This window comes from Brassica napus, unplaced genomic scaffold (genome assembly GCF_020379485.1).
Source record: "Brassica napus cultivar Da-Ae unplaced genomic scaffold, Da-Ae ScsIHWf_2272;HRSCAF=2928, whole genome shotgun sequence".
NCBI lineage: Eukaryota > Viridiplantae > Streptophyta > Magnoliopsida > Brassicales > Brassicaceae > Brassica > Brassica napus.
The window spans coordinates 22,503-35,506 of NW_026015667.1; the positions used below are offsets into that span (position 1 = coordinate 22,503).

Sequence of the window (13,004 nt, forward strand, 5' to 3'; positions counted from 1 at the left end):
ACACTTCGTCTTGCACCTGAGTTTGGACCAGGGTGACCACTTCCCTCACAAGACCATCATCAATCTGGCCGGTCTTCTTGTTGGTATACGCTCTCTTCATTAGGGCGAGATCATCAACCGGCTCGCCATCATTTTCTTCCGCTTTGAAAAAACATAAATTAAATAAACATTAGAAATTAGAAGAAATGCACAAAAAATAAAATTTCAAAAACTTAAATAATGAAGAAAAAACGGCTGAACTTACCATGCGATCCCCCAGAGTGGCAGTAGATTGAGCACCCAATTAATGCTTGAAGACGCCCTTCCCTTTACGCTCGCTCCTGCGGTTGGTGGAGTTGGTGGAAGAAGTTTCTTTCGTCTCTTCCTTATCCCAATGCACACACAACTCATTCCAGATCGTGTTGTTCATCGACTTTGAGACCTTTTAATAAAAAAAAAGACGTTAAATTACCATGTTTGACCCCGTCCATATGGATACGGAGTGAGATAGGGAAGATGGTTACGACCGGGCTGTCGAACCAACTCCTCAACACTCATCACTCCCTCCCGGAGGACCCGGAGGAGCAGGAGCGGGTGCAGCAGCAGCGGGAGCGGAGGAGCAGGAGCGGGAAATGGAGAGGGAGATGTATGGTAGGAGCTGTGGGGCGAAGCGGAATCCTGAATCTGGCTGGAATCCCGAGACTGGCTCCCCGTACCACCATGACCACGACGGTGTCGAGGCCGGGTCTGATCATCATTAGACCTATAAATTAAAAAAAACATATTTAAAAATTAGTTCTAATAATTTTAATAAATAAAAAAGCATATTTAAAAAATAGTTTTTAATCACAAAAATATAAATAGTTTAATAATTACAAAAAATAGTTTTAATAAATAAAAATAGTATAATAATTACAAAAAATAGTTTTAATAAATAAAATAGTTTAATAATTACAAAAAATAGTTTTAATAATATTAAAAATGTTTATTAAATATAGAAATTTATATTATATATATATATATATATATATTTTTTTTTTTTAAATCCCAAATAATAATTTTTAATCACAAAAAAGTTTATTTTTTTTTTTTTGACAGTTTTTTTTTTTTTGACAGAATCACAAAAAAAGTTTATAGTTATTAAAATGTTTAATAAATATGTAAATGATTTTATAATGCAAAAAATAGATTTTATATACAAAAACGTTTTCATATTATATATACATAATTATCAATTAGATTTTTATAATTACAAAATTAATAAAAACTAAAAACAAAATCCAAATCAAGTGAATACCATAACAAAAATCCTACCATTCACCCTAACAAAAATCTATAAATATCATTCCAAAATCATCAAATCTACTTAAAAACCTAACAAATCTAACATAAGAGAGTGAGATAGGGTTCATACATGATGCAGTGACTGAAATTGAGGAGGATTAGGGCGGATTCGCCGGAAATCGTCGAGAGAGAAGGGAGGAAAGGGCGGAAATCGCGAGAGAGAAGAGAGAGTTCGGCGGAGAGGAAGAGAGAATGGGGAAGAAGATCTGGTTCGACCTAATAAAATGAGGCGTCCGACAGAAAATGTCCGTCGGAATTTCTTCGGAATGATTAAATATTTCCATCGGAAATCATTAATTCAATTTTCGCGAAATATTTGGCGGCTTGTTTTACACGGTTAAATAAAAATATTCCGAGGAACCATGTTTCCTCCGAATACCCTCGGTAATTACCGAGGAAATTCCGAGGAAACAGGGTTTGGTGTTTCAAAACATCGATTTTTTTTGCCCTATTTCATTTCTTATACAATTGTAATGCATACCATTGAGGATTCTTTGTATAGATGATCATAAACCATGAAATAAAAAAAATTTCAAAAATAATTGTAAGTATTCCCTTTACTGTTTATTAAAGTGTATAAGTGTTTCTCTTATGTTGTGTGGTTTTCATTCATGCAATCGTAAAAGTGTTTGTTATTGGGTAAAACACCAAAGTTTGACTTCATAATTTGGTTAAGACATTTAATGAAGGTTATATACATGTTATTCAATCCGCAAAACGTTGTTTTCGGTTAAAAACCTCTAGTTCCTCAGAATTTCCTCGGAATATTGCGAGGGAATTCCGAGGAAACTCTTATCTTCCGCGAAATTCCGTCGGAATATTCCGAGTAAATTCCGAGGAAAAAGACTCTTTAATCAAATCCCTAAATCGACAAGGTCTATTCCGAGGAAATTCCGAGGAAAACCTATCTTCCCTCAGAATTTCCTCGGTATTTCTATTAAAAAAAAAAAAAAATCGATGCTAGTCTGTTTCCGAGTCATCATCACCAGATGAATCTGAATCTGGATCTTGGTGAAACTCTCCAATCACTGGTTCATCCTCTACGTGAACGACAGCTTTCTCTCTGAAGTCGGTTAAATCGACTACAAGGCCAACTCCAGCTAAATCTTCTGCTGCACTTAAGTTGCCAGATGTGCTTGGTTGTAGTGGGTCTTCCAGCTCAGAACTTCCCTGAACTCGGCCTCTCGGGTTGAGTCTTGTAACAGTAACCCATGGATCATCTCTGTTCCTTACCCGAAGGTACTTGATATAACAAACCTGTAACATTTAAAAAATTATTAAATTATAAATTAATATTAATACACACGATGATGAATCATTCTGAATAATTAACATTTAATTACCTGATCGGCCTGAGAAGCAAGAATGAAAGGATCATAATATTGCAGATTTCGCCTCGAATTTACTGATGTAACACCAAATGCATCTGTTCTCACACCTTGATCTAGAGTGTTGTCGTGTCAATCACAATAGAAAACAGTACAGCGCAATCCAACCATGACCAAATACTTGATTTCCAAAATCTCATGTATGTGTCCGTAGTATACATCATCTCCTGATGCAGAACAAACGCTAGCATCATAAGTCGTACTCGAACGTCTCCTCTTTTGAGTTGTGAATGCATATCCTCGAGTACAAAATCTCGGATATGACTTCACAACAAAGTTTGGTCCAACGACCATCTCGTGTATCCAATCGTCAAATGTTTCACCTCTGGCCAAACCAGTAGACACCTATTAATAGCACATATATATGTTATATCAATAAATGTGAATTAGTATAATATGTGATAAATGATATTTTAATTTGTTTAAAGCACTCACATAAGTAAACATCCATCCAGCAAATTCTCTCTGCTTCATTTCTTCTAGTTCGTCCTCTGTGGCGTATCTATATTCGAATCGTTTTTCTGCCATGAAAATCCTGTACATATGATGACAATAATGTAATTAATTAAGATTTAAATTTCAACTTGTTAAAATAAAAATTTGTAAGCTAATTTATTTACCTCTCATATTGAAGAACATCTTCGCAGTTGGTGAGCAAATATGTTTGCAAATTACTGCGCTCCTGCTCAGTAAGTCGACGGTCCTTTGGTTTTCCGCTAAGTCGTCCAACGTCTGTGAAAATGTCTGGAACCGTAACATGATATGTTGCCCGTTCGCCTCTATCATCATGCCAAGCAGGTCTTCTGTTTTTGGTCTGAACTTCTGCTGGAAAGTAGTACTCGACAAAGTTTGAAGTTTCTTCATTGATCATCTGTGCGACTATAGAACCTTCCACCTTCCACCCTACTTAAATTTTTCACCATCTTCTTCAAATGGAACATATACCGCTCATACAGATACATCCATCTATACTGCACAGGACCTCCAAGTTCCAATTCTCTTGCCAGGTGAATAACAAGATGCTCCATAACATCAAAAAATGAGGGAGGAAATATCTTCTAATGGTTGCACTGAATCACGGCTATGTTAGTCTTCAATTTTCAATACCTTCAAGAGTCACTGATCTCGTGCATAAATCGCGGAATAAACCACTTATTATCCCTGCAATTGCTTCATGAACATTTCGTGGTAATAGTTCCTTGAAGGCAAACAGAAGGAGGCGCTGCATCATTACATGGCAATCGTGGCTTTTCAAGACAGTAAACTTTCATTCCTTTATGTCGATACAGTTACGCAAATTAGATGCATAACCGTCTGGAAATTCCACATCGTTTGAAATCCAATCAAAGAACGCATCTTTTCCCTCTGCATCAAGTCGGTATATGGGAAAAGGAGCCCTACCATTCTCATCAACATGAAGATCTGAACGAGCACATATATCGACTAAATCCAGTCTTGACTTCAAATTATCCTTTGTTTTACCTTGAACATTAAGGATCGTGTTCATGAGATTGTCAAAAAGTTCTTCTCAATATGCATGACATCTAAATTATGCCTTAGCAGATGATCCTCCCAGTATGGCAGATCCCAGAAAATACTTTTTTTGTGCCAGTTATGTAGGTCTCCAACAACATCTACCGGAAAATGCTCATGTCCACCGACGTCTGGCGTCATTTCTGCATCAAAATCTCTTAGTTGTGTCTTCAAATCTTTCCCACAAATTTCCGGAGGTGGACTGTCAAACACTCTCTTGTTCTTCGTAAACAAATTCCTACTCCTACGATATGGATGATCAGGTGGTAGGAATCTCCTGTGACAGTCAAACCAACACGTTTTTCTTCCGTGTTTTAGTTGGAAAGCATCAGTGTTATCTTGACAATATGGACATGATAGCCTTCCATGTGTTGTCCATCCAGATAACATACCATATGCTGGAAAATCACTTATTGTCCACATTAGTACTGCCCCCGCATTTGAAAGTTTTCTTTACACGAAACATCGTATGTTTCAGCACCTTGAGCCCATAGTTGTTGCAACTCATATATTAGTGGCTGAAGAAACACATCAAGTGATCTCTTAGGATGCTCTGGTCCGGGAACGAGAATCGAGAGAAACAAAAACTCTCGTCGCAAGCAAGTTTGGGGGTAGGTTGTATGGTGTAAGAATGACTGGCCATAGAGAATACTGTCTTCCACTCTTGCCAAACGGGCTGAAACCATCAGTACATAATCCAATGTAGACATTTCTTCTCTCATACGCAAAGTCGGGATACTTTGATTGGAAATGCTTCCACGCTTTTGCATCTGAGAAGTTGTCTGATCTCACCATCTGTTGAGTGCTCCGCATGCCATCTCATTGGTTGCGCTGTGCGTTCAGACAGATATAACCTCTGCAACCTTTCCGTCAAAGGTAATACCACATCCTTTTATATGGCAGTGGAACTCTTCCACTCGTATCTTTATAACGAGGCTTCCCACAAAATTTGCATGTAACCCGCTGTTCATCCGCCCTCCAATAAATCATGCAGTTGTCGCTGCATACATCTATTACCTGATACGATAAACCAAGACCAGCTAAGAGTTTCTGAACCTCGTAGTATGAACCATGAGTTACATTATCCTCGGGTAGAATACCTTTTACAAAATCAGCAATCGCATCCACACACAGTCTTCAGCCAAATTATAATTTGTTTTAATGTCCATCAATCTTGTAGCAGATGATAAAGCTGAATGACCATCTCTGCAACCTTCGTACAATGGTTGCTTTCCATGCATCCAACATATCATAAATCTCCTAGCTTCTGCATTGGGTAAATCTTCCCCTCTAAAATGATCATTACCATCTGCTCAGTACCTACACCATAATCTACATCCATTCTAATTGGTTCTTCTAATCTAACCGCTGGCTGAGGTTCGCTAGTACTACCATGTTCATAATCAGTTTCCCCATGATGATACCAAATTTTGTAACTTCGTGTAAACCCATTCAAATATAGATGAGTCCAAACATCCCACTCTTTAATAACCTTTCTATTTTACAATTAGAGCAAGGACATCTTAACATACCTGTTTTTGCTTCCGGTTATCGGTGAACTAACCCCATGAATTCGGTTATACCTCGTTGGTATTCTTCCGTAAGCAATCTCGTGTTCGGATCCAAATGAGGTCGATCGATCCAGGAACGAAAATAATTTGAAGAAGACATGTTTTTATGAATCAAATTCGTGTGTAAAGAGAGTAAGAGGGAGGATGAAGATATGGAGTGAATGAAGAGGAAGAGAGTTGCTTGTATTATATTTATAATTTCATGAATCAGCCGACAGACCGAGGAAATTCCGACGGAATTCCGACGCCAACGGCTAGTTTCGTCGAATTTCCTCGGAATTTTTAAAATCCCCCAACGGCTCTCCAACGGCTATAATATATCCTTGGAATTCATCGGTTTTTTCCGAGGAATACATTTTTCCTCGGTATTCCATAAAAATATTCCGACGGATTGATATTTCCTCGGAATTCCGTCGGTATATTCCGAGAAAAATTCCGAGGAAACCAAATTTTGTGTTTCCTCGGAATATCCTCGGAAATTCCTCGGGATATTGCGAGGATTTCATTTTCCGTCGGAATGTCCATCAGAATACCGCTGTTTTCTTGTAGTGTCTGTCAGTGGGGCATTACATTCTTAACAAGTCGAGTGAGTTGATAAATGGATTGTAAATTACAAATAGAGACACACCAATTGAATTTTTTTTGTTTGTTTTAAACTACTAGAGCTACGAGATTTGATTTCTGTGGAACCTCCTTCAGATATAATTTGACCCACTAGTTCACCAAAATTAAGGTTACCAGTACGTTTGGCTTATTCTATCGAGTTGGATAATATGATTCTATCTTGAAATTAGTTGATTATACATCTATGATCAAGACAGAAATATACATGTAACTTAGGTTTTTCTAAAAAGAGAAACTAATTATTTTTTATCATTTACATCCATCCACATTATACGTGCAGTACGTTAACTTGTGTTATTAAAATGACTACTTTAGTTCATATAATGTTGGGAGTAGTTAATTTCAGTAGTGAATTTATGTACATGTTTTTCCCTATTTCCTTGTTATAGATAGATGATAGATCAAACACATTTAAGATGTTTAGCACCGTCTACGCATACACATAAATGATCACTGTATCCAACGGTGCAAACGTCCCAAACTCAATAAGATGTTTTCTCATTTTTTCATATCAAAGATTTATTTTTAAAATATATGTGATTTTATATAAAAATAATAATAGAAAGGGTCCAAAAATATTTTATATGATATATTTTTGGTTTCATCACAAATTGTATTAAAACTATTGTTTATAATACATAAAAGAAAAAATATTTATAAAAGAAACAAGTCAATATTAGTTTTAAGAGTAATTTTTTCCCTACAACCCATAAAATTATTTTTTCCCTACAACCCATAATATATTTAAAAAAAAAAAAACTAGAATAATTCTATAATAGAATTGAATTTTATTCTAACCATACTTTATTTCAGAGTAAAATAGAATAATAAATAAAAAGAAAAAATTATTTCATTTTTTTTAAAGTTATTTTTTTTTATTTTATAATAAAGTGAAAAACGATTAGGTAAAATTAATTTTTTAATTAATTTTATTCTAAATTCTATTTAAAATATAGAATAGACTTAAAGACGTTCTAAGAAAACAACATTAATCTAGACAAGTGAAGAAAGTAGAAAAACAACCAATTTAAGAATTTTATATGTGATATATAACATAGTTTGAATAAAAATCTCAACTTGGAGAATCATACAACTGTCAAATATTAATAAATTTTGTTATGAAAAATATATGTTTAAAGACTTGTAAGAAATATGTGCATGGAGCAAAACTAGTTATAACAACAAACAATTTTATTCCAAAAAGCATCAAAAGAAACAAAAACATGACTTAATTAAACTAAAGTTCAATATGTTAGTCCAACACCTAACTGATATAAAGCTATTTCTGAGTGTAGTGGCGACTGACACACGAGAGCGAGTCAGTCGCCACTACACTCAGAGATAGAGGCCCTTATATGTGCAATGGAATGTATGAGGAATCTTAGACAAGCATGGGTTACTTTTGCAACGGATAGTGCTTAATTGGTGAAGATGATGTCGGAACCAGAAGAGTGACCAGCCTTTGCAAGCTATTTGGAAGACATAAAAGTTTTAAAGAGGAGTTTTAAACAGCTCATAGATCATTCATATACCACGGACACAGAACTTAAAGGCGGACAGTCTCGCACGCAGTGCAAGAAAGCAACCGTCGTTTGTCGTCCATATGGATGCAGAGCTACCGGGGTGGTTCGCAGAGTCTACATGAATCTGCTTTGTTTGCTGACAAAATAAAAATAAAAAATAAAATAAAGCTATCCAATAGGACAAACAAGTTGATTCAAATGCTTAAGAATTTTTTTCAAATTCTTCTCAGTTAGTGTGAACTAGAACCCAAATAACCAAGTTGCTCAATGAGCACATCAACATTTTCCCCATCTCGTTCAAAATCAATATCTTGATCTTCTTTAAACAAACCTTCCAAAAAATCTTCACCATAACTCTCATTGTTCTCGTTTTGGAACCCTTCTTGTTCTCTTTTATCCACATCCAAGACTTCTTCCCCAGTGAACTGACCTCCAAGTCCTTCAATGTCCGTAGCAAGTCCGTCCAACTCAGACATATCAAATTCAGTCATGTCTCCATATATGTCTTGTTTCATGTCAACAAACCTCGAGGAGGATCCACCACCGACATTAACATCACAATCTTCTACATTAACCACATCACTTGTCCCTTGATCGATCGTTCTTTGTCTCTTCTTTCTGATTGCTTCTTCCATATCCTTACTCTTATCTTTGTGCTCCATGAGTTGCTGAAGGAAATCAGGATTCTGCATTGCGCAAGCAAGGAAGCTCATCATTTGATGTTGTTTTGATTCAGTCTTCTTAAGCTTTGCTTCAGTCAATGTGAGATACATTTTGGTGCTTTGTTGTTTTTTCTAAGTTTCACTAGCTCCATCATCAGCACTTGTTTGTCTCGCCTTAGGCTGTCCATCTCTCCATCTAGACCATACCTACCAACTTCTATGCAACGATTGTCTAGTGATTGTTGTTGAGAGGATGATTCAGGTGGTTGCATTTGATTATTGTTATTCGTCCTTCTTCTAGTTATTTTCTTGAGGAGATGCTTTTGCCCTCTAAGAAACCCTTTATTTGCAAACTCCCATCGATCCGGATTCACCTTTCTGAAACCCTATTATACAATTTTATGGTTAGATACAACTCCAAATGCTATCAATTAACTTAATATTATATAGTCAAATCCAAAACACTCCAGCTACTCTAACCCATCTCATTATCTATCTTGTGCATTTTATGCAACTAGGTATGAGGGAGTATTCATATAGTTATACTTCATTTATGTATATATTATAGAGAGAGAGCAAAAAAAGTAGCTGCATATATCATATTTATCAAGTTTTAGAGCTCCGTTCAAGAGATCTCTAGAGACAAAAAGACACAAAATACACAAGTGGGATGTAAATATTATAAAGGCGAGATTTTTCGGAGAACAATGATGCCCACTTGCATTTATGTATATTGTCGGAATAAATGAAAAGGTAATCCAAGTCTCACATCGGATATTAGACATAATAAATTCGAATATATATAGCTGTTCCATTCCACTTAGTATGAGGCCTTTTGGGAGTAACGATCCCAAAAAAAAAACAAATCCGTGAGGGCTTAGGCCCAAAGCAGATAATATCATACTAAGCGAGGGAATGGACATCTGGTGACAGACATCTTCTCTAGTTGAACGTCTGGCCTCCAGCACGGGCATCCGGTCTGGCTCTAGTAGAGCATCTGGCCCAGGAGTGCATCTGGTCTGTCACAACAGATTGGTATCAGAGCCAAGGTTCTGTGGTCCTTGGTTGAGGGGAAGATTGTCAGAATAAATAAAAGGCAATCCAAGTCCCACATGGGATATTTGACATAATAAATCTAATATATATAGCTGTCCAATTCCACTTAGCATGAGGTCTTTTGGGAGTAACGATCCAAAAATAAATCCGTGAGGGCTTAGGCCCAAAGCGGACAATATCATACTAAGCGAGAGATTGGACATCTGGTGACGGACATCTGCTCTAGTTGAGCGTCTGGCCTCCAGCACGGGCATCCGGTTTTGGATCTAGTAAAGCATCTGCCCAGGAGTGCATCTGGTCCGTCACAACAGTATATAAAGTAACGAATCCTTCATGCAATTATATAATAATTAACACTAATCAACTACTCTGATGGTATAAAACAAAACAAAAAACAATCAAGAGCCAAGTCCATGAGTCGATTCAACACTTGACTGCACCACAGGGAAAAATTTACAAGTGTATAGCCCAAGAGTTACTGTCACGATTTAATTGTGAGTTGTTAGATCTCTTTAGATTCGTGCCATACATGGAATCACAGAAACAAACACACGTATAGAGAGATAAGATTAGAACATACATATGTGTTGAGCTGGCGAACAAAGCTAGAGAAGTTATTGTGCTTGAAGAATCTGGGGAGGAGAGTCATGGAAAAAGCTTGTGGATCCCAGACAACGAAGCTGTTTTTGTCTTGGCTCCAAGACACAACATCATTGGTTCTTGAATCTTCCACCAGATCATATGTCTTTGTCAGAAATGGAGGTGGGCCTGATTCGTGGAGACCTTCTATTGGTTGCGGAGAGTTTAATGTTGCTGGATCATTTGGGGCCATGGAGGTTGAATGGAGGTAAGAGGAAGTTGAAGAAGATGGTGGTGATGGGGAATCATTGATACCAGTAGGAAACTCCTCTTTTATGCATGTATATGAAGGATCCATATATGGTTTCAGTTTAAAGAAAGTTTAAATGTTTTGTGTGAGTTGAATTTCACGGAACTTGAATTTGCAACAGAGGAAAATGTGAATTTAGTATAGAGAAATTTAAAATTGAAAGGCTGAAACTTTGGAAATTTTGCAGAGAGATTGTGCATGTGTGTGTTGAGTTTTGGAGGTGTGAAATGAATTATATATGGAGAAGATAGGAGAGATGAGATGACAAGAAGGCAAGATGGTTTTATTATATTGCAACTTTATGAAATTTTGATGATGGATTCCTTCCTCTTTTGTATAATTTATCTTTTTAAACTATATTATTTGTGTCTTTTTAAATTGTTTAATGTGTGCTTTGTGTCGGCATCTAAGATAATTTGACATGCTGGAGCGAAAGCAAATCCAGCGAGTCACTCAGTGCATTTTTCTAAGCAAAATATGCAAGACTTCGACCTACATCTACTTGGTTGAAATATAAGTATTAGTGCATATGTATTTACATCCGTCATGATCCTTACTTAATAAAAGTATTATCCTTTAACGAAAATATTGAAAGCCACGTTTTATATAAATCTAGTAAATAGTATTATTATACTTGGGACATTGATTAATTTTTTTTTTGAGCAATTACATTGATTAATTAAAAGTGATAAAGTGGATACATATAAAACAGTGGGTCCAAATGTGAAAACTAAAGACGTGGCAACGGCTTAATTCATAAACGAGAACTATTTTTAATTAGGGACCAAGTTTATACGTCATTATTATTATGTATAATCGGCTTTTGAGGACTTCAAATCTCTGGGAAACAATAAGACACGACGCTTGTGAGCATCCAAAATCCGCAGAGTACATGTTCGTTCATTAAGCTACATTTTAAAAATATTAATTATCTCTAGTGTGGTTACTTAATCACTTAGAAGTCGACCCGTGTCTTATATTTTTTCTTATCATCAATCCACTATTCGTTGATTTGAGATTTCACATAACGTTGAAATGCTGACTCACTCTTAATTATTTTTTTTGAAAAGTAAAGATATTTATGCTCCTCCTCTTTTCTTTTGTAGTCTTTTAATATCATACCTAGGACCCTGTATAAGAACTTGCTAGGAGTTAGTAGGACGCTCGATGTGAAAGTAGCGCCTAATCAATAAATCAGGGATTATGTGGAGATTAATTGAGAATTAGTTTTTATAATTATTTATTATAATAATATGTATATATATATTAGAAATTGTGTATAACCAACAAGTTATCTTTCGGTCTAGTGGTTTATGACACTCGAGTAAGCTGTGACAGGTCTTGGTTTCGATTCTTTCACCCATCGTATTTTAATAAAAGACAAAAAAATTTAAAAACACTTTAGCCAAAGTCCCACATCGACTAAATACAAGGAGTACATGACTTGAAGACCTTTATAAATAGCTACATGTGGTTAAAGGCAAATCCTGCAACTGGGCTTCTACAAAAGGCTTAAGTTTTGCCTAATTAGTTAAAAAAAATCGGATTTAGTCGGTAAAAATCGGAAATAAAACCGATAATCGGGTTGTTGGCCGATTAGTTGGTAAACCGATTAGTTAAGCTGATTAGGTCTTAATCGCGGCGGTTGCATACCGTTGAGCGCCTAGCCGGGCGATTAATCGGCTAGGCGTCCGTGTTTTAGAACAGAGAGACCTAGGGTTAGACACGAATTGGTATTCGATTTTTAAAAGTATTTGTGATTCATTTTATTTGTCCCGATCGATAATTTTATAATTTAATTTACTTTGTCACCCGTCTATATTTTGGTGCCCAAAAATCCAGTAATATATGTATTTTTAATCGGATAGTTAATTCGATTTACAAAAAATTTAAAAATAAATTTAAAACTAAAATTTACTGAAAGAAAAATATCTCATTATAAAAATATAAAATATCATCTTTTAAAATTTTAATAACTAAACAATAATGTTACTTTTCGTTACTTTCTATATTATATTTTTTTCAAACGTATTATTAGAATAATTTGTTTTTTTTCTAGAAGATCGCGATATTGATTTTGTATTGTGAATTTTAATTTTAACTAAAAAATTAGAACTTGATCCGAGTAACCGCGCGAGTGTTTGTTTTCAGTTTTACATACGTAGATATTTGTTTTAGATCATTAGTGGTATATACTTTAAACGTTAATCATATACTTAATGTTTATATAACTATTTCAAATTAAAATAATTTTTATAATTTACATGTCATAATTTAATTTCTAATATCAATTGTTTGAAATCGTCACATGTATGTGTCACTTCTTCTTCTGATATAATATTTATCTTAAATTGTAATTGTATTTAGTTATTTCAAAAATTAATATAATCCAGAAAAACAATATTTAACAATTATTTGTATTTAATTTAGCTAAA

The 13,004-nt window shown here is 35.3% G+C and overlaps 1 pseudogene; it reads right to left on the reverse strand.

Annotated features, from left to right (window-relative positions):
* Positions 1–8,113: 8,113 nt before the first annotated feature.
* Positions 8,114–11,042, reverse strand: LOC125600451 (annotated as a pseudogene).
* Positions 11,043–13,004: the final 1,962 nt, after the last annotated feature.